The sequence below is a fragment of the Notamacropus eugenii genome, chromosome 3 (genome assembly GCF_028372415.1).
Source record: "Notamacropus eugenii isolate mMacEug1 chromosome 3, mMacEug1.pri_v2, whole genome shotgun sequence".
Taxonomy (NCBI): Eukaryota; Metazoa; Chordata; class Mammalia; order Diprotodontia; family Macropodidae; genus Notamacropus; species Notamacropus eugenii.
In genome coordinates this window covers 387962284-387984362 of record NC_092874.1, presented here as the reverse complement: position 1 = coordinate 387984362, position 22079 = coordinate 387962284, and the positions used below count along the sequence as shown (strand labels likewise).

General features: G+C 41.8%; 1 protein-coding gene across 1 annotated transcript in view; it reads right to left on the bottom strand.

Annotated features, from left to right (window-relative positions):
- The window catches only part of TMEM184A (transmembrane protein 184A), a 61413-nt gene extending 39334 nt beyond the window's left edge, over positions 1–22079 (bottom strand). Inside the window, exon 1 of the mRNA XM_072597730.1 lies at positions 21858–22079. The gene's annotated coding sequence lies outside the window, so the exon portion shown is untranslated. The remainder of the gene's footprint in view (positions 1–21857) is intronic.

Below are 22079 nucleotides of genomic sequence, written 5' to 3'. Positions count from 1 at the left end.
AAGACTCCCAACGGCTGGGGCACTTGCCAGGTTCCTAGGTCATCTCCAGCGCTACTTACTGAGAGTCACTATCTCAATGCTGATTTAGTGTGGCCCCACCCCAGGAACACCTCCAGCATTGGGCTGCTCTCTCAAAACAATAACTCCTCCATCTCTTCCACTGTCCCCTCCATCTCCTTGCCTTCTCCAGGACAAGCAAGACACCCTTGCCTACTGACCAGTCTCCATACCTCCCACTATGCTTTACTTGCTAAATATAATCGTTGTTTCTCAACCCTCACCCTTCTTGGCAGCATCACCTGCCCCTCCTGAGTATTCTCTCCTCTCTGGGTTTTCATGTCATTGCCCTTTCCTGGAAAAGAGGCTGGTTATTGAAGACCTTAATGTTGTTGAGGATTTTCATTTTAACTTTAAAAGCCAGGCTGAGAAGTGTGTAATTTATCCTAGGGATCCATGAAAGGTTTTTGGAGTAGTAGAGGAAAGACCTGTCATAGGATGATTATTTTGGTGGCTCCATGGAGGACAGGCAGGAGAGGGCAGAGAGTGGAATCAGGGTAACTAAGCCTATGACTTCCTCCTCTTTCTTGAAGTTCTTCCCTTCCTTAGAGCCCAAGATAATAAGCTTGTCCTGGTTCTCTTCCTATTTCACCGACTTCCTTTTTTTGCTTCTTCTATCGCATCCCTTGTGAACAATTCTCAACTCTCAGTCCTCTACCTTTCTCTATACATTCTTCCTCAAAAACTCATCCAAAGCTCCAATTAGCTTTCTCTCTGCTGATGACCCTTTCATTTACTTCTCTGACTGAGATATTTCACTCACCTTCCAGTTCCTCATATATTTTAGTTGCCTCTAGGACATCTTTCCACGTGTCTCCTTGTGATCTCAAGTATATTGGCCCAGTGGCCTGGTAGATTAGAATATACTGTCAATTAAGCTAGGGTGAATGTCTGATTCCCACACAGGCCAATTAACTTTGTTTTATTCTGTAGCCTCAGTTTGTACCCCAGATCCCAGACAGCTTTCTCACAAAGGCTTTGATGTTGGTCCCACAAGGGAAACCCAACAAGTATAGATGACTCAGTTCAAATCCATCCCCACTACTGGAAATACTACTCTGAGTATGTGTTGTACTGATGGTGGCTAAGTAGATTGTGTCATCTACATAAAAGGCATTTTATTGCTGTTATTAATAATACAGCTGTTATTACTTCTCTAACTGGTTGGCAGTATTTAAAGGGTGAAGTCCATGACTATTACTCACTTTTTATCCCACCCAGTGAATTGTGATGGTTCAGTTCCTATTCACAGACAGTATAGCAGGAAGTACTCTGATTAGATGTTAATTAGAACTTCCCAACAATAAGATGTCAGGCACTGGGTCATGTTACCAAGTGAAGTCAAGGAATTATTAGTCCTGAAGAGCTATGGAGAGCAGTAGGATGGCCTGGGTGAAATGGCTTTAAATGAACCCCCTTTGGTCATTTTTTAATTTATTTTTTTTCAATTAACAAGTATTTATTTTTTCTCTCTCTCCATTTCCTCCCCATTGAGAAAGAAAAAAAAGAACAAGACAAAACTGTGTGACAAATATGCCTAATAAAGCAGAAGGAATTCCCACAGGGGACCATGTCCACAAATGTCTGTTGCATTCTGCATACTGAGTCCATCACTTCCACCCTATTCGGTTTCAATGGTACTTTTTCCCTCCCTCCTTCCTCTGAAGAGAAGAGATGAGTTTGAGGGTTGGGAGGAGAAGCCCAGGACCTCAGGCTTTTCCTTTTTTTGCGTCATTTGTCATTACTGATGCCCAAGAACTCTGTTCTATTGTAGGCCCCCTCCTCCTCTTAACTCCAGCCACTTCATGCCAGCATCTCCAGTCAGTGAGCTGAAGCCTTTCTGGGGTTGTATTCACTTAGGATAACTTCCTTGATTTCATGACATTTCTTACTCCTCTTAAAGTGCTATATAAAGTGCTTTTTTTAAAAAAAGGAATGAATTAAAATTAATTTCACTCTTTTTTAATCTTCTCCAATCCTTTCTTCTTTTCTGGCCTCCTAACTGCAGGTGTTCACCAAAGTTCAGTTTTTGATTGTCTCCCTGCTCCTTTTCTGTTCCTCCTTGTAAATCCCTCTATCCTCTCCTCCCTTTCTCTTGTGTTCTTTTCTCTCCCTCTTCCCTCTTTTCTCATCTTCTACCATTTTCCCCATCTTCCACCATTTTCCCCATCTTCCCATTTTCCCCATCTTCAGCCATTTTCCCCATCTTCCAGGATGTAACGTTGGCATTATAGTCATCTCTTCACTTTCCCTGACCCCATGTACCCATTCGCTACCTCCACAACATTTCTCTCATCTGATCTCTTTTCTCTGCTCTCACAGCCACCACCTTGGTTCAGGGCTTCATCACCTCTTGCCTAGATATTGCAGTGGTATCATAACTGGTCTCCTTACGTCTTCTTCCATTCATCCTACACACTGCTACCAAAATGATTTTCCTAGAGCTCAGATCTGAACATGACGCTCCCCTATTCAGTCACCTCCAGTGGCTAACTTTTCTCTATAGTTTTTAAAGCCCTACATAACCTGACCCAGCCTGTCTTTCCAGCCTCACTGGAAATTACTCCTTTCCCCTTCACTCTATGATCCAGCTAAACTGGCCTCCTCTCTGGTCCTTGCAATGACACTCCTCTGTGTCCTGGCATCAGCCATCCCCCATACCTGGAATGCACTCCCTCCTCATAGATTCTCTCTCTTCTTTTAAGACACAGCTCAGATATTACTTTCTTATGAATCTTTTCTTGATCTTTTTAATGACTAGTACTCTGCCTCTCAAACTACTTTGTATTTACTATAATCTGTATATATTTATTTATGTATGAACTTTTATTTCCCCACCATTATAATGCAGGCTTTTTGGAGTAAGGCTTTTTTCATTAGGTATCTTTGTATCTCTGCTTCTTAGTTTTAGTACCTAGCACACAGTAGGTGCTTAATACAGTAAGCTTGGTTTATCATGGAATGGCAATTCCAAGCATCAGATAAGGTCATAGATGTGGAAGGAACCTCAGAAAGCATATTCAAGCCTCCAAGCCTTGAACCCCCAAGTTCAAACCCCCTCATTTAATCCCCACCCCCCCAACCACCAAAAAGGTATGGAAGCCCAGAGGTATTAAACTACTTGCCCAAGTTTGCCTAAATAGTAAGTGACAGAGTCAGGTTTTGGCCTCAGGGTCTCTGTATCAACATCCAGTGTTGACTGTTTGACTTGGAGTATTTTGTTGCATGCCTTCAAAATTGCTTGTATGCAAGTATCATGGGGTGGGAGTTGTCAAAGTAAAGGGAATAAGTGACCATTCCATCTTAGACTCCATGATAGCGGAGAGGAAACCCAGACATTCATTTTCCAATACATAGCCTACATTTTCAGAAAACAAATTTCAAAGAGTCCAGAGAAAGTGTGAGAAGTTAGCCCAGGAGGGATTCAAAATTCTGAAGAGTGAAATCTAACAATATAAACACAAATGATTTCGGTTGGAAATAAAAGAGGATCTTTCTAAAGTAACCATTGTGGAGACACAAGAAACTCACTGACAGACTTAGATTTTAAGAGGACCTGCATGTGTAGAAGATGGGAGCCAAAGGATGGATAATGGAGGATTAATCCTAAAGAGTGGCATGGATCTCTTGAAATAATGTCAGAAGTCCTAAAGATTAGACCAAGCTGAGACTGGTGAAGGGAGCCGGAGACAACAAAAAGAGCTTTTAAAGAAAGCTATGCTGGGGTCAAAAGGAACATCCATGAAGGAAGGTGGGTTTGATACTTAAGGCAGACAGAATAATAACAGGATATTTTATTTACCAAGCTAAATGGTCCTTGAATTGAGGAGGACAGAACAAAAACGGTTAACAGGGAGCTGAAAGGCAAAGAAGCGGTAGAAAAAGGAGAGTGTCCCAAGGACCCATATGGATGCATAATGAACTCACCACCAAGCTTAGAGAAAGAAGGCAGCTGCCAATTGTGGGTAACAGATGATGGATACCAAAGTGTGTTGTGGTCATATAGAAATGGTGTCCAAAGCACTAAAGCTCAAAATGAGCTGAGGCTAAAGAGGGAAGCTACGACGGAGGAGAAAAGAGGAATGGGACCAATGCTCTGAGGGGGAAGGGAATAAGCACTCATTAAGTGCCTACTATGTGCCAGGCACTATGCTAAGAACTTTATAAATGTGATCTCACTCCATCCTCACAACAACCCTGTAAAGTAGGAACTATTATCTCCTTATTACAGCTGAGGAAACTGAGCAGAGGTTAAATGACTTGCCCATGGTCACATAGTTAAGAAGTATCTGAGGCCAGATTAGAACTCAAGTCTTCCTGACTCCAGACCCAGCACTCTAACCACTGGCCCCCGCCCCACCTGCCTAGCTCAGGGGAGATGGGATGATGATCTTTAGAAAGGAAACAAAAATGGCAAATAGGAATTTTAAATTTCTTTGACACTTTGATGGATCTGCGATTTTCTCAATGTAGGTATTTCCTCCAAAGATGAAGATTGCATGCTTTTTCATGCTTACCCCTCTTGGTCTGTGACTCTTGTCTGTATTCTCCTATAAATCTGCCACAAGAGGCCTACCCAATATTCTAGCTACTCTATGCATCTTGACATTGAATGGATATCAAGAGAGTATGCAGGTCATCTACATACAACATCCTTGGAAAGATATTGGTGCTAAAAAGACGGACTTCTGAAGTTTGGTATCATTAAAAGACCTGGAAAGTTTCCCACAGGCAATCTAGCCCATTCTCTATCTCCTGTTCAATCCTGGACCCAGATCGTAGACCATTTGTACTGTTACATAAACGAGAAACAAGAAATTAGTAAGAAAGCATCTAGCTGTCCTCAATGAGTTCTAGCTATTAACCCTGTGTGAATTACAATCCCAAGGTATTAAAAAAACAGAAGATTGCTAAGCAGAACCAGGAGAGCAGTTGGCATGATGGTGGAAGGTAACTCACTCACATGGTAGTTAGAGTGCTGCTAGACTTGGAGTCAAGATGACCTGAATTCAAATCCTGTCTCAGTCACTATTTAACTGTGTGATACTGGGAAAGTATCACAAAAAGTGACAACTTTCTCAGCCTCAGTTTTTTGTTGTTTGCTGTTCAGTTATGCTTTTCCTCCATGACCCCATTTGGGGTTTTCTTGGCAAAGGTACTAGAGTGGTTTATCATTTCCTTCTCCAGTTCATTTTACAGATGAAGAAACCGAGGCAAACAGGGTTAAGTGACTTCCAAGGGTCACACAACCAGTAAGGCTACTTTTGAGGCCACATTTGAACTCAGGAGGATGAGTCTTTCTGACTCCAGAACTGGCATTCTATCCCATCATGACACCCAGCTGCCCCAGACTCAGTTTACACAGCTATAAAAAGGGGATAAATAAAAGCACCTGTCATAAACTTGGAAGGATCAAAGGCGATGATATATATAAAGTATTTTGCAAGCCTTGTAGTGTCATATAAATGATACCTATTGCTTTAATTTGAACAACTTCAGAGATATGAACCAGTGGTTTTAGAACATGGATGAAGAAGTATGTTTCTCACCTCTTAGAAGAGAGGTGATGAACCAGAAAATCTTATTTTTATAAATATAGCCAATATGTTTCTTTGCTTTGGTTTATTATATTTAATGGTTGGCTATAAGGGGAGTGTCTATTTTTTTACAAGGCTGGTTCCCCCTTTCTTGCTTAGATTATAAATGTAGGGGCTACTCAGGAGCCTTATCCCACTACTGATAGGCAGAGAAGTTTGCCTCTGCTCTTTTCTACCTGGGCTAGTTTCCCCTTCCCATTTGGAAACTCTGTGATTCACATATTCATGCCAAACTTAGTGCAAAGGAAAGACTGCATCTCTGAACTCCTAAGCTCAAGTGATCCAGCCTGAGTTTCCTTGGTAGCTGGGTTTATGGGAATGTACCTCCATCTCACATGGGGGTATGGAGTTGTGGGTAATGGGAGTGGTGAAAAAAAAAAGAAAGTTATACTATGAACCACTGAAAAGGCACCAGGGAGCAAAAGGATGTACAGAAAGGGACGCATAAGCAGGACTGTTTTGTTACTATTGCGTTAAATTTAATATACATTAAAAAAACTATATAATAGAAATTCAGTTGCATATACAATCACCCTTTTTTTTTTTGTTACTGAAATGTTCGAGATAAGTTTATAGTAAAAAGAAAATAGAAAAAAGAACAGAAAAGGAAGGGAATAAGTATTTTTATGAAACACCTACTATGTGCCAGGCTCTGTGCTTTATGAATATATCACTTGATCCTCAAAACAACCCTGGGAGATGCTGTTATTCTTCCCATTTTACAATTGAGAAAAATAGGGTAGAAGTTAAGTGACTTGCCCTCTGTCAAACAGCTAGTGTCTGATACTGGATTTGAACTCAGGTCTTCCTCACTCAATAGCCCATTGAGTTTCCAGCTGTCTAGGTTTAACTTAAAAAAAAAAAAACAAAAAAAACCAAATGCCTAGATTTTCAAGTTGTTGAGCTTTATTTCAAGTCCTGGCAAAATTCTAGAAAGTATTATTATGAAAGGGATGTGTTTTTTTGAACACTTAAAAAGGGAAGTGGTAATTACCAAGAGCCAGCATGGCGTCATGAAAAACTGGGCATGCCAGACTAAGTTCAGCCCTTCTTTTGGTAGGCTCACATTATTGGTAGATCAGATGGGAGAGTTTGAATCATAAACCACCAAGAGCTCTGGACCTGGAATCGGGGCAGTGGTGCATTTGGGTGGCACTTCTGAGCCACTACATGCCATGCTTTCATAGACCAGTTACTTCATCTGAGTCTTGGTTTCCCGAACTTTAAAATACTGATAACACTTGTAGCAAAGAGTGTGCTGGGGCCTGTTCTGACCTGCTTTAGAGAGCCAGAATTGATAGTTAAATTTTCAGTGGGAGCCCTGACACACACCTAAGAAATGTGCACTCTCCACAGATAAATGGAGACTAGATTTATAGTTTTGTGGGCAGTCTAGACAGAGAAAGTATTAATAATGCAGATTGAATTAAAAGTTTGTTTGCCTACGTAGTCCTCCAGCAACCCATTTTCCCCACCCCCAGCCTGATGGTTAACCATTTCCCAGCACACCCCGCAATGGTTCCATAAAACTTTGAGCTCAGCTGGGGAGTAGTAGAAGCCTCAGGGAACGAAGTCCAGGAGCTTAATTAAGACTAGTTTGAATACGAATGTGAATAACTAGCATTTTTAAGTCTTAAGGTTTACAAAGTGCTTGGGTTTTGTGACCTCAGGCAAGTCACTAGACCTTTGTTTGCCTCAGTTTCCCAACAGTAAAAAGTAGATAATAGTAACGCCTATATCCCTGAGTTCTTCTATCAAATGAGACATTTGTACAGTGCTTATTAGCACAGAGAAGGTGTTATATAAATGCCCATAAATCCAGCATTCCATCTGAACCTCACAACACCCCTGCCTGGAGCACATGCCTCGTGGGCTTGTTATGAGTAATAAAAGAGGCGAAGCACTTTAGAAACCCATGGAAATGTCAGTTTTAAACATTCTTTATCAGATGATGTCATAGATATGTTATACCTGAATCTCAGTAATGCATTAGAAAAAGTCCCCCTTGCTACATGGGTTGGCTGAGAAGCAATTAGGTGGAGCATCTTTATAGTGCCTTAAAGTGTGCAAAGTTCATCTAATTGATTCCTCGCAACAGCCCTGTGACATAGGTATTGTTATAGATGAAGAGACTGGGGTCAAAAGGCCAGGTGGGGGGTGGTAAATGACTTATTCAGGGTCACACAGCTAAATAAGTGTCTAAGACAACATTCGAAATCAGGTCTTCTGGGCTCGGAAATTCAGCACCCTATGCCTCCAGAAAAAGATGTCTCAAATCCCGTCTCAGGCACAAGAATGATTAATTTTGTAATTCTCAGAGGATTTCAGAACATAGAACCAGCCTCAGAGACTGGCCTAACCCAGCTCATATTGTGAACTGGATTTCCCTCCATATACAAACTTCCCAGCGAGTGGGCATCCAGCCTTTGCCCGCAGACTCCTATTGAGAGGAACCTACTATTTCTTGGGGTAAACCATTCCACTTTTTGACATCTCTGATTTCTGGGAAGTCTTTTCTTATTCTGAGCACAAATGTACCTCTTTGCAGCTCATCCCTGGTATTCCTACTTCTGTCCTCCAAGGACAAGAGGACACTGTCTTCCAAATGGACAATCCTTCAGATATTTTAAAATAGCTGTCATGTTCTCCTCCCTAAGTCTCCAAGCTAAAGATCTCCACTAACCAGTTCTAATAGAAAGTGGTCTCTGATACTGTACCTTGGTCGCCCTCCTCTGGACACTCCAGTTTATCAATATGCTTCCTAAAAATGTCCCAATCTTATCCCCTACCTCCCCACTCCCTCAAAGAATGAATACATTATTCTAAGATTTACCAGGGCAAAGTACAGTGCCATCTTACCACCCAAATTCTATAAGACTTGTGTAGACTTATCTCTATTAAGAAGGAGGTATCTTCTTGATAGAGAAGAGAATATTATATTTTATATGAACAGTATTCCTATCACTATTAAATTTCAACTTCCTAGATTTGGCTTGTCTTTTCTGTCTAATTACATCTTTTCAGAATTATCTATCGCCTTCAAATTTGATTAATATGACAAAAATGTTTTCCACTGATTTTTTTTTTTACGTTAAACAGTCATTCTACTAGAGTTGGGTTGTTGAGGTTTAGGGTGCTGGGACCCTGAAATAGTGATATGCAGATCCTGCCCAAATGAATTCAGCCCAAGCCTTCTGTTAGCCAAAGACAAGGTTTATTAAAACAAATCCACCGTATTAGCCAGACTCTTAAGGAATCTGAGCGTTTGTGATTCTTATATTGACAAGTAAGTAGGCCAAATTGAATATGAACATCTTCAGAGGCTGAGATGGATCTTAGAGACTGTGGGAGGGATCTAGGATTGGCTAAGTAGTCTGGGGTCATTGGAAGAGGGGTCTGGGGAGGATCTTGACGGGAGCAGTCAGTAGTCTGGTGTGACTAGAGGTCCGAGGCCAGGAACCAAGAGAATGAGGTTTAGATAGGATCAAGGATGGGAGGTAGCCAGAGGTCATCGGGAGGTAATAGACAAGAAGGACTGGGCTAGGTTAAGAGTGACAGAGGGGATTACAGCCTCAGGGCAATGCCAGATCAAGTGGGAAGATTCAAGGAGAGTTCAAGAGGGTTTCCAGAGCCTGTACCCCATCACTATCTCCAACTCATCCTCAGAGATCTAAGATTTCTTCTGTGTAGGGAACTACCAATATAGATAAGTCCTAGGAATTTGAGCTATTATTTTAGAGGTTAAATGACTTGCCCAGGGTCTGAAGGATCTGAGGTTGGGCTTGAACCTAAATCTCTCTTTATTCCAAGTCTAGGGCTTCATCCCAGTCAAAGATGTTATACTGATTAAGTTTGTGAATGTCTTTCCTAAAAACATAGTGTTTGGGACTGAATACAGTATTCCCTGGGTAGACTGACTAGGGCAAAGTTTAGGGAGGACAACCACTTCTCTCATTCTAGACAGTAATCCAATAACTTGAGCATTTATTAAGCATCTAATATATGCAAAACACTGTACTAGGTACAAGGACACAAAGACAAAAACAAAAGAAAAGAAAAACAAATTTTAAAAACCAGTCCCTGCCCCAAGGTACTTATTTAAAGTATCTATGTGTGTTCAGTTACTGAAGAAGACCATGCCATAAGAGAACTAATGACTTAACTTGCACTTTACTTTGTTTTTTTTGAGTGAGGGAGGGCTGTGCAAGTCACCAACCTCACTTCTCCTCCAGAGCCATCTGAATCCAGTGACCAGATATTCATCAGGATGACTGGAGATGACACAGGACAAGGCAATTGGGGTTAAGTGACTTGCCCAAGGTCACAGAGCTAGTGAATGTCAAGTGTCTGAGGATAGATTTGAACTCAGGTCCTCCTGACTCCTGCACTGGTGCTCTATCCAGTGCACCACCTGGCTGCCCTTATTTAAAGTATATAAGAGGCTTAAACCTACACTAAGATTTTTGGGAAACCCTATATTGATCCCATAGGTTCCCAAGGTAGGAAGTATCACCCTCTGGGAGGCGCTGGAATGATGATGATGAGGGGGCGGTAGTAGCCTTGGGTGCTATTGGGGGGTATTGAATAAAAATAAGGGGGTGTTGGAAGCATAGGAAAATTTTGAAAAACTATTTGTACATATTTCATCTGTTATGTAACATAGTAAAATCATAGTGATTACATTACTTTCCAAATAAACACACAAAATGCAAATTATAACCCATCAGTGATCAAGTCCACTGACAGATCTTAACAAGCAAGTGTTGGCAGGCAAGAGTATTGCACATTGCCAGGAAGTCCAACATGCATCGGCAGGAACATGTGCATGTAATGACTTGTTTATAATACAGTTCTATATGATTACATGAGGCAATATTGCATCATCAAAATGTCAATGCAGGAAAACCCCATAAGTTTACCATAAATTATTAAATTTAAGATGCATTATTTTTTAAAAATTTACATTTTTTTGAAATGATGCAAATGTAAAGAAAACATTAAAGAGTTAAAGAAAGTAGATTTCCAGCGGGTTACTGAGTTATTTTTTTTTAAAGGGGGCAGTAGGCCAAATAAATTTGGGAACTTCTGAACTAGAGTTTATGTTGTATTTGGGGGTGGGGAAAGGTTTTTTACTACTGACTTCCAGGGTGGGAGTGAGGTGATATTGCATGTATTTAAGACAGTGTAGAAAAAAGTAGAAAGTTCACTTTTGAAATGCAATTTGAAAACTATTTTCTGGTTTGCTTAAAAAAATCAGTTAACATCTACTGATTGTCTCTGTGTGCAGAACTTTGAAGTAGGCATAGTAGGCTTTCTATGTTGGAGAAAAGAGAAGGATCAAAGAAAATGCTGCTTGGGGTTGGTAGGATTAAGATACGGGTTTGCAGAAAGAAGGTTCAACTATTCAACTAATATTTTTGTTTCTTTTCTTTCTGCCAAGAAGAATGGTCTATAGATTGGAAGAGACAAAACAAAATAGTCAATGAGGAGTCGAAACCCAAGATAAGTAAGGAGATAGGAAGAGAGTACTTGGCTTCTTCCCTCAAAGAGTTCCAAGTCATCAGTCTTGAATGGATCTAATCCCATGTACTAAAAAGACTAACTGAAATGACTACAGAGCCACCACCACTTTGAGTTAGTTGTTGTTTGGTCATTTTCAGTCATATCTGACTCTTTGTGACTCCATTTGAGGTTTTCTTGGCAAAGATGGTGCGAATGATTTGCCATTTCCTTCTCCAGCTCATTTTTTACAGAAAAGGAAACTGAGGCAAACAGGGGTAAGTGACTTGCCCAAGGTTATCCAGTTAGTAAGTGCCTGAGGCCAGATTTGAACTTGGGAAGGTGAGTCTTCCTGACTCCAGGCCCAGCATTCTATCCACTGAGCCACCTAGTTGGCCCAACCTTGAATGATACTGTATTTGAAAGTGTGGAGAATGGTAGAGATGCTGCAAAATAAGAGAAGGGTAGATGTCTTGGGGTTTTATTTTTTGTTTGTTTGGTTTTTTAGGAAGAAAGTAGGTGGATAGAGCACTGAGCCTGAAGTCAGAAAGACTCATTTCCCTGAGCTGAAATCTAGCCTCAGACACTTGCTAGCTGTGCAACTTTGGGCAAGTCACTTAACCCTCTTTGCCTCAAGTTTCCTAGTCAATAAAATGAACTGAAAAAGGAAATGGCAAACCACTCCAGTATCTTTGCCAAGAAAACTCCAAATGGGGTCACAGAGTCAGATAGAAATTGATTGAACAAATGAAAATAGTCTATAAACAATAGTTTGAGAGATTGGCTTCTATTTCTGGCAAAATTTTAGAAGATGGTAGTGAATGAGTGGTTTGTGAACATCCAAAAAGGGAAGTAGTGATCACTAAGATGACTCCATCAAAAAACAGGTCATGCCAGACTAACCTCATTGTATATTTTAAACAGGGTCAGGAGACTGGTAGATCAGGGGAATGTGGTTGATTAAGTATCCTAAGATTTCAGCAAAGTATTTCACAAGAGCTCTCATGATCTCTTTGTGGACAAGATGGATCGATATGGAGCACAATGACTCAGAACTGGTTGAATGACTGGTTGAAAGGAATGATTCCCTTTCAAATTAGAGACAGAGCAGTGTAGTAAATGGAGGTTTATTTTAACATAGGCTCCATCAAGAGAGGCACAGTGTCTGCCTAGTAGGAGGGAGGTGGCTCTCCCTCTAAAGTTTAAAATCTAAACTTTGCCCTAATCAAATCACATCTGGAATACTGTATTCAGTTCCAAATACATTTTTAGGAAGAACATTGGTAGACTTTTAAGGGAGGGAGTTAGGGGTTATCCAGGCCACTGATTTCATTATTATGGAGAAATGCTCTCCCATGATACAGATCAACAACCTAATTATAGACCGAGGGGTAGCTGAGAGACCCTGTGAAGTTGTGGCTGATTTGCCCAGGATCTCAGCTAGCAAGTAGAAATGGCACAACTTGCGTTCAGGTCTTCTTTACTTCAAGTCAGGTCCTTTAACCACCATATGCTACTTTAGAGGACTAGACCTTTATCTACTATATGCTACTTTAGAGGACTGGACCACCAAATTAACACCTTTATAAACAATGTTCAGATACAGGCAATCAATATGGTTAGGGGCTTAGAGCTATATGGCGCAGTAGATGGAGAAAGTGCTGTCTCTGGTAGACCTGAGGAAGACCAGAGTTCAAATCCAGCCTGTGACATTTACTAGCTGGGGAACCCTGGGCAAGTCACTTAACCTGGATGTGCCTCAGTTTCCTCAGCTATAAAAAGGCGATAATAACAGCACTACCTCCCAGGGTTGTTGTGAGGAACAAATGAATTAATACCTGTAAAGTGCTTAGCACAAGGTCTAGCACACAGGTATTATATAAACGCTTATTTCCTTCCCTCCATTCTACCCTCATTCCCAGTCCAGAGCACAGGAAACTTTACTGAAGAAATTATGCATATTTAGCTATAAAAAGAAAAGTCTTAGGGGGAACAGGAAGGTTGCTTTCTAATATTTGAAGGGCTATCTTGTGAAAGAGGGATTAGACTTGCTCTAATTGGCCCCAGAGGGTATGACTAGAAATAGTGGGTAGAAAAGATAGAGAAGCAGGATTTCTGCTCAGTGTCAAGAAAAATTGCCTCACAATGAGAGGAATCCTGGAATGGAACCGGTAATAGATGGGCTTCTTTACGATTTGGGTGTTTTAAGCAGAGGCTCTAAATAAGTTCGCTTGTCTAGGGTGTTGCAGAGGGATGAAGTTTTAGGGATCATTTGAACTACATACTCTGAGATCCCCTTCAACTCTGAGGTCCTGGGTAAGACCAGGACTTAGAATCGGGATATCTAGAAATCTTACCCTGGACATCTAGGATTAGTTATGCACTTTTATGTATGTCTTTTTTCATATCACAACAACCATAATAATGTTAATAGCTAGCATTTATATAGCACTTTACAAATGTGAACTCATTTGATTCACAAAACAACCCTGGGAGTCTGGGAGGGAGGTGCTTTTATCATCCTCATTTTATAGACGAAAAAAACTGAGGCAGACAGATCTGTAGGCTTCCTTAAGAGAGGCACAGGGTCAATCATGAAGGAGGTGGTTGTTCCTCTAAATCAGTCCTGTACAACTTGGCAGTGGGTTGTGGTCAAAATTAAATTAGGCTAAACTTCTTCATGCCACAGATAGCATTCTAGTGGCTCACTTTCCAAGTCAAGATAACTAGAGACAGACTGATGATGGTTGATTGTTACAGGTCATGTGGCAAACAGGAGAGTGTACATAGTGACAACCCATTGGCCAAGTTACATGACTGGCTTGCTGTTTGTCCTTTGCCCTCGAAGAGGACCATGACATCAAAATGATGACATGTCTTGCAGTTGACTTTGATTTGAGTGTGGGAGGGCTGTGCAAGGTCACCGTCTTCTCCTGAGCCATCTGGCTGCAGTGGCATGATATTCACCAGGATGACTAGGGATGGCCCTGGATGCAATGTGAGCACATGATGGGCATGATGTGTATGTTAGTCCTTCGTTGCCAAAAAAGACCAAGCCATCAGAGAAATAACGACATGACTTGCACTTGACTTTGTTCTGAGTGAGGGAGGGTTGTGCAGGTCACCAGCCTCACTTCTCCTCCAGAGCCATCTGAATCCAGTGACCAGATATTCATCAGGATGACTGGAGATGACCCAGGATGTGGCAATTGGGGTTAAGTGACTTGCCCAAGGTCACACAGCTAGTGAATGTCAAGTGTCTGAGGAGAGATTTGAACTCAGGTCCTCCTGACTCCTGCACTGGTGCTCTATCCACTGCACCACCTAGCTGCCCGACTGGCACAACAATGACTAGTAGAAGGTGGGTTAAGTGGGCTCGGACAAAGCACTCCTTACATCTTCACTTTCTTTTACATTCTCTACATTTTTCAAGGGCCACCTAAAATCCTTTGGTGGGGTGCAAGCAGTGTAGGCCATATGTTGTGCAGGCTGGCTCTAAGACTTTCCCAGGGCCACACCAGCTAGTAAGTGTGTGAGGAAGGATTTGAACTCAGGTTTTCCTGACTCCAAGACCAGTACTTTCCACTGTTTCATTTGCTCTGTCTCTGAAATTCTAAGCTCCTTGGAGGCAGGGCCCTTTCTTAATTATTTCTGTCTGTCTGCCTACATAGCCAGACTCTTTCCCTCCACCTTAATAGTCTCCCTTTTCTGAACTCCAATTATACTAATCAGCTACATGACCTGTGCCCTTAAGAACCATACACTTCATTGTATTTTTATCTAATTGTTTCATTCGAGTCTCTCTGACAAGCTATAAGCTGCATGTACATTGTTGAGCACAAGGCTTGGCTCATAGCATCTGTTTAAAAGAAATATTTGTTCACTTGGGCCATATGATCTTATATTTGGTGCCAGAAGGGAGTCTAGTAGAGGTCATATAATTCCAATCCCTTCATTTTGCAAACACAGAAACTAAGGTCCAGATTTACCCAAGGTGAGACCAATAGTAACCAGATATGAGCTATAGTCCTGACTCCAAATATAGCCCTTATCTGATCTCCAAATAGGAACCAGAGGTCACAACGGTTCATCATTCACCCAAGGCCGCCATGGTTGTTGTCTACATTCTATTATTTTATTAACTCGCACCATTGGAAGCAGTCCCAGCAAGCAGGAAGGTTGTGTTTATTATAGTCACTATGGGTGTTGCCCAGGTCCCATAAAACCCCAGATCTCGCCTTCAAGGCATAAGGCTTCCTTGTATGTCCTTTAGATCTAGGTGGCTGCAGACAGATGTTCTGCTCTGCAAGGAGACCTTTTAAAATCAGAGAGGTCTCTCAAAGATGTGTTATCCCAAACTGAAGCTGGTGAGGGCAGCACACAGCAGGACTGCTCCAGTCACTGTGGACTTCCATTCCAAGAGGGAACAACTGCTGCTGCTGGAAAACTTAATTAACAGTTTATAACAACACTAATTAAAAAGGAAAACCTCTGGGTTGGACTGAGCCAGAATCTCTGCCTTTGCTGCATAATTAGAAGCCAGCTGTGTCAGGAGGCTGGTCAGTTAGGGCAGCTAATGACCCATCTGCCTGTGATCTGCATATGTATTGGAGGAGTCAGAGGGGAAAAGGCAAGGGGGTTGTAGCCCACAGCACAGGCAACCAGAATTGGGTATCAGACTGGGCATCAGGCAGGTTCATCGCAAAGCACAGCCCTGATGAGTTTGGCCTAGGCCTTAATTTGCCATAATGCAGCTCCAATTACTGGGAGCTGTAGGGATTTTAGTGTCCTAAAAAAAGACTAGGTTACCTTTGAAATGATTCTTCATGGTACAGAAAAGGCTCTAGAGTCAGAGGGTCTGGGTTCAAATCCTGCCTCAGGTACTTTAAGAGCAGTGTGACTCTGGGGAAATCACTTAAATGCCTTCAGTCTCAGTTTCATCTAAATGAGGATCATAAAATGATTTATCTCATAGGGTTGTGAGAACCAAATGAAATAACATGTCAATAACTTTGCAACCAGCCTTAAAGTAATATACAAATGCCAGCTAATATTTTTATATGTGAGGTTTTTTTCATCTGACAGTTTGAGTATTTCAAGCAGATTCATAGCTATATTTAGGGATAAAAATTTAGATTGCTTGGCTCGAGACACTTAAATGAGACTTTGTTTATAACTGTGTATTACGTTCTTATTACTGATTTTACTCCCTAACATCTTTTTTTCCCTAGCTAGGTGACATGGTAGTCAGGAACACTTTCACTGAAATCCTGCCTGACACTTACTAGCTAGGTGGCCCTGGGCAAATCACTTAACCTCTGTTTCCTCAGTTTCCTTAACTGGAAAATGAGGGTAATAATATTTACCCCTCTGGGTTGTGATGAGGCCTAAATGAGATAATATGTGCAAACTGAAACTCTACACTACACAGTAGGGATATAAAAATAAAATGAAAAACAATCCATGTCTTTAAAAAGCTTGTATTCTGATGGAATTTAGCACCTCAAGAGGAAGTATTGCCTTAGAATTATAGCTCACAAGCTGGAAGACACCCCAATGGTTATGTAGTATAATGTCCTCATTTTACAGATGAGGAAACCCAAGGTTAAATTACTTGTGTAGAGTGACATAGTACCTATGGCAAGATTTGAACTCAGCTTTTCCTAACCCCAAGTCCTACACTCTATCCACTACACCACCGGGTAGCTGTTCAAATGAAGTTAAAAAGAGCAAGCCTGAAGCTAGTCTTTGGCAAAGTTGTATTTACTGGCCCTGAATTCCTAGTAGAGTTCTTTCCCTCTTCTCTCCACTCCTACCCCTAACCTGAGCTCCCAGGCTGCACTGTTCTCTCTGGCTAAGGAATGAAGTCCCTGATAAGTGCATTTCCCTTTCCATATTAGGAACTTAACATTTGGTTACCTCTTTCACTGTAGTATTTGTATTTTCAAAAGATGACCCAGGGAGAGGGCTTAACTCAAAAGAAATGAAAGATGGTAGCACTTAAGACTTCAGGGACAGAGCTGTCCAAGAGCTACATTTGGGCAGGGGGGCTTCCTGGTGTCCTTCCCCTCACAGTGGTACAATTCCCTACTCCACATATCTCTGAGGCCAGGCCTAAGGAGGTGTTCCTTGAACCACAGGTACAAATGAAAGAACAGGAGTCAAGCTTGAAAGTGCACTCAAATCTATCCTCTCTCCACCTCCAACTTTTTGCCATAAATGCAGTCCACAGTCCCTTTTATATCGAGTTAACCTAAAAAAGCCGAAGGGACTGCTTCCACCAGATCAGAGATACAGAGCTAAAAAGGGACCTTTGAGGTCAAGTACAACACTCTCATTTTACAGGGAAGGAGACTGAGGTCCAGAGAGATTCCATTTTCCAGCCTCACAAAAGCTAGGATCTTGAGACAGGATTCAAAGCCAGGTCCCACCTGATTTGAAGTTGAGCATTGTTCAGGGCTTCGCTGGTGAGGAGCTGTGGAACAAGACACAGTCAGGCCCACTCTTTGTGAGGTACAAAGCTTGGGGCAGACTGAATTGGATGGAGAAATTAGACTGCTAACATTTACAAATGAATGTCAGAGGCAACTTTGCTCAGCAGAGGTCGGAGAATAACCAGAAAGACAGAAGTCAGAGAAGTATGTCAGCATAAAGCAGAAGCCAAGGAGAAAAACACAGGATCACTGATTTAGAGATGGGAGGGGCCTCAGAGGTCACCTACTCCAATGTCATTTTAAGGATGAAGAAACTGAGGATCAGAGGTCAAGTCACTTGCTCAAGGTCACATAGGATTTTTTTTTTAAATTTAAGTGTCAGAGTTGAGATAAATGTAACTAAAGGATGTAATTTTTTCCAGGTAATCAATCCCAATCATAACTAACATGGCAATGGTAATATATGAGCCTTAATTTTTCTGTTTAATGCACTACCACCTTTTCTCTATCTGGGTGACATGGTAGATGTCCCTTTAAGTCCCTAAGACCTGCATTCGGATCCTGTCTCTGACACATTAGTGAGAAGATCCAGGGCAAGTCACTTAAATTCTTTGGGCCTCAGTTTCCTCATCTGTAAAAATATAGGTTGCTATGGAACTCAAATGAGATAATAATGTGACCCTTATAATGATAATATTAATGTATGCCTTAAAATGCTATGTAAATCAGGGCTTCTTAACCTGGTGTCTGGGAACTTTTTTAAAATTGATAATTATATTTCAATATTATTGTTTTTCTTTGTAACCTTATGTATGTATGTATACATTTTAAAATATTATTTAAAATTTTATTCTGGGAAGGGATCCATGACACAAGCAGGGTTAAGAACCTCTAACAAAAATGTTATTGTTTATTACCATTATCATTACCTGTCATTTGTCTGAGGTATTTTGCCAATCCAAGGGCCTGGGTCTGACAGCAATGGAGGGGGTTCTCCAGACATGGAGTCACAGGCAGATTGATCGACCTACTTTATCCCTGGACCAGCTCTAGCCACAAATAAATTAAATTCTAACTTGGAACCTAAGCTCAGGTAAAATTCTCTTTCCCTGAGAAATAAGTCATTCTCTATCATACTTTCTCTTCTAAGGGATCGGATGCCAAATTTGGGAGATTTGTCTACCAATCTGCAGTAGGGTGTGGTGAGCTGAGAGGTCCCCTACGACATGGCATTTCTCCTTTCTCCTCCTCTGGTCCAACTTCCCAGTCTGGTAACTGCAGCCACCAGAAGAGTGGGAAAGAGTGGCAGCTGTGCCAAGAACCACTCACAATGAACAAAGGAAACTGGGTTTGGGAAAGTGAGGGGACTGGAAAATGATGTCCTTGGGGAGGAAGCAGGTGAGAGTGGAACCATTCAGAGAGCACTGCAAGAAAGAAGGAAACCCTAGACACTCTCTTGCAGAAGGGCCTTTTCCCCAGGCAGGCTGTCTGGAACTTTCTGAAAATCACAGAGATCAGGTAAAGATGAACGCTCGAGAGGAGGAGAATGCGTCAGGTCCCACACCCACCCCCGGGGGAGGGCACCGCTAAGAGCCTTGGGTCAGATTTCACCTAAATTGGCCCTGGTGGTCTAACAAAGCCCCTCCTCTGGCACAGCCCCAGCTATTCAGAAATTCCGCCAATCTACCTTAAGGTCCTTCTGGCTTCCAGTTCTTGAACCAGTCTCTCAAGAGATGGTTGCAGATACACTTCAGACAAATTATTGAATGTTTTTTCCCTGACCCCCAATCAACTAGTGCCCAAGAGGGATTTCTGGCTCACTCAGCTCTAAGGTGTTCATGACATTGTCTAGCCCCTTCTAAACAGCCAAACAATATCTACCTTGACCATTTACAGTTGTCCATTTCACTGGCTGACCCAGCCACACTACCTTTTAACTATTCCAGTTACTTTACTTTTATCACCTCTTCTAAATTCACTTTAAACTTCTGCACTGGTTTAACAAGAATTCACCAAAATATCCTTTTTGCTACTTTTGAAAATTGGCTCCTGGCCTTCAGTCATCTTAGACCTTGTGCCATTCTGACTGTGGTTAATTGCCCAGATAAAAGGATTTAGCTGGTAAGATATCATTATTTTCTCTTAAAACACACACCCACCCACACAAAACAACCAAAAAAAAAAACCCCTCCAGCCCCCTGTGGCTCTTGGAGCTAGTCCCAAACATTCCAGAGAGGCTTTCCTGGGCAGCCCCAAAGACTATTTCCTGCTCTGGGACTCTTTTGTCACTGAGCATTGAACTTTTCCAGTTCCAATGTGGGGCATCTGTGAGGCTAAAATCAGGGTGGGAAGTTTGGGACTGGAGACTAGGAATATGGAAAGAGAAATGATGAAGGTGTCTTCCTCTTGGCTACCTGATCTTCAAAACCCTAAACCTTGAGCCAATAGGGATTTCACATCAATAAGCATTTCTTAAACACCGACTTCATCCCACTAAGAGTGTGAACTCCTGGAGAAAACAGACGGGTTTTACTCTTTCTGGTTATACCCATCACTTAACATAGCACCTGGCAAATGTTAAATAAATGCTGACTGACTGCCAGGCACTGAGCTAAGTGATAGGGATATAAAGAAATTCAAAAACCAGTCCCTATTGTCCAGGAGCTCTGTCAAATGAGATGGTGTCTTCCACTTCCTTGTTACCCAGCCCAGTCATAGGAACGGTGCAGGTTAATATTAGACAATTAATAACTGCCTGTTGATTGATCAATTTGATAATGATTGGGATCTATCTTTGCCCCTTTACAACAAATGGATAGGTTTTCCAGTCTTAACAAGGATTATAAAGTTAGACTGATCAGGACCTTTATAGGTCATCTAGCCCAACCTCCTAATTTTACAGATAAGGAAACTGAGTCCCAAAGACATTAATCTGTCCAAGGTCACCTAGGCAATAATGAGCAGAGCTAGTATTTGGACACAGGTCTTCTGATTCCAAATCTAGAATTCTTTCCACTGTACTTAAAGGTTGAAGACTGGAAGTTAGGTTATTTACCTAATATGGAACCAATGCTCTGCTCAGGGCTACATGCCAAGCTCTCCCTAAGGTTTGGCTGATAGAAGCAGTGCTCGATCTGGACTTAGAGAACTTGGGTTCAAATCCTGCTTTTGTCATAGATTACTTGGCCCAGGACCTATTCCATCTATTCCTATATAGATAAGTCTCAGCACCATCACTGAACTGGATGGAAAAACAATATGTACATGTTTATGGATATCTCATAGCACATACAGCTAAACAGCCTTGGGGGTGGGATGGTAGAATCAAATCTCCTGCTATTTCTAGGCTTGGAGCAAACAGTTCCTAGCACACTCTAATTATTTCAGGTTTTCTTACATTCCTACTCATTACAAGCACACCTTTGGCCTTTCTGTTGTGCTCAACTTCCACATACCCAGCCGTCAATCTGCAGCTCTCTTGGCACTCACTTATCATGGGGAACAAAGAATGAGTAAAACCAGTGACCACTGTGTCTCCTGGTCCCAGGGACATACTTTCTCCCTTCTGTCTGGGGACATCTTTTTCTTTATGCCCTACTCTTTCTTCACCCTTCTCCATTTTTTTTTGTCTTTACTTCTACAATTTTCCTATTTGTCTGTCACAAGTGAACTCTTTCTTGGTCTCAGTGCTCAACTCGCTTTCATAAAGGGCGTTCTCCAATCCGTAGCCTTTGTTCCTAAAAGCCTGTGGGGCAGCTTTGCTCTAGGAACCAATTGCTAGTTTTCTAGAAGGTTGTTGCCTCAGGACTTGTTCTTACTTGCAGGGCATATTAAAAATTTTGCTCTGGGTAAAAATGACGTGGAGAGGAAAGAGGTACCTTTCTGACCTGTCCAATAGAGTTGGACAGTCTGGTAGGTCTATGGGTTTGGGGAAACTTCCTTGTAAATAGGGAAGGAATGAATGGGCTAGTTCCCAAGCTTGGCTTGGGCCACAGTGAGGAAGAACTGACATGTAGACACAGCTGGCCCATCTGGGGTTATGGATGATGGGGTTGTGATTTTTCTCCTCTCTGACTTGGGTAAAGACTCTCCAAGGTGCATGTTCTCTCTCTATCCTCCTCCCCCACACCCCATCTCATTTTATGCAAACACCTATTAAATCCTAGGATCCAAGATTCAGAGAATAGTAGTGAGGCAGGTGACCAGACTCACCCAGTTAACTCAAAAGCAATCCCCTTTTCTAGTATGTCTCTCCCTGGTGGTAACTCACCTTACTGGTTAGTTTCTGGTTCCAACCTGATTGCCTCTCCCAGCTTCTCGAGGGTTAGTCAGATCCTACAGTAGCGCAGAAGGGATTCAGGGGAGAGAAATCCTAATCAGATTCTCCCACTTTCCACCTGAAATGCCAAGTTCCCTCTTAAGCTATCCTGGCCCAATTTCTCCCAAGGGACAGCCCTAGTCCCCTCTCCAATGGCTTCTACAAGACTCCCAA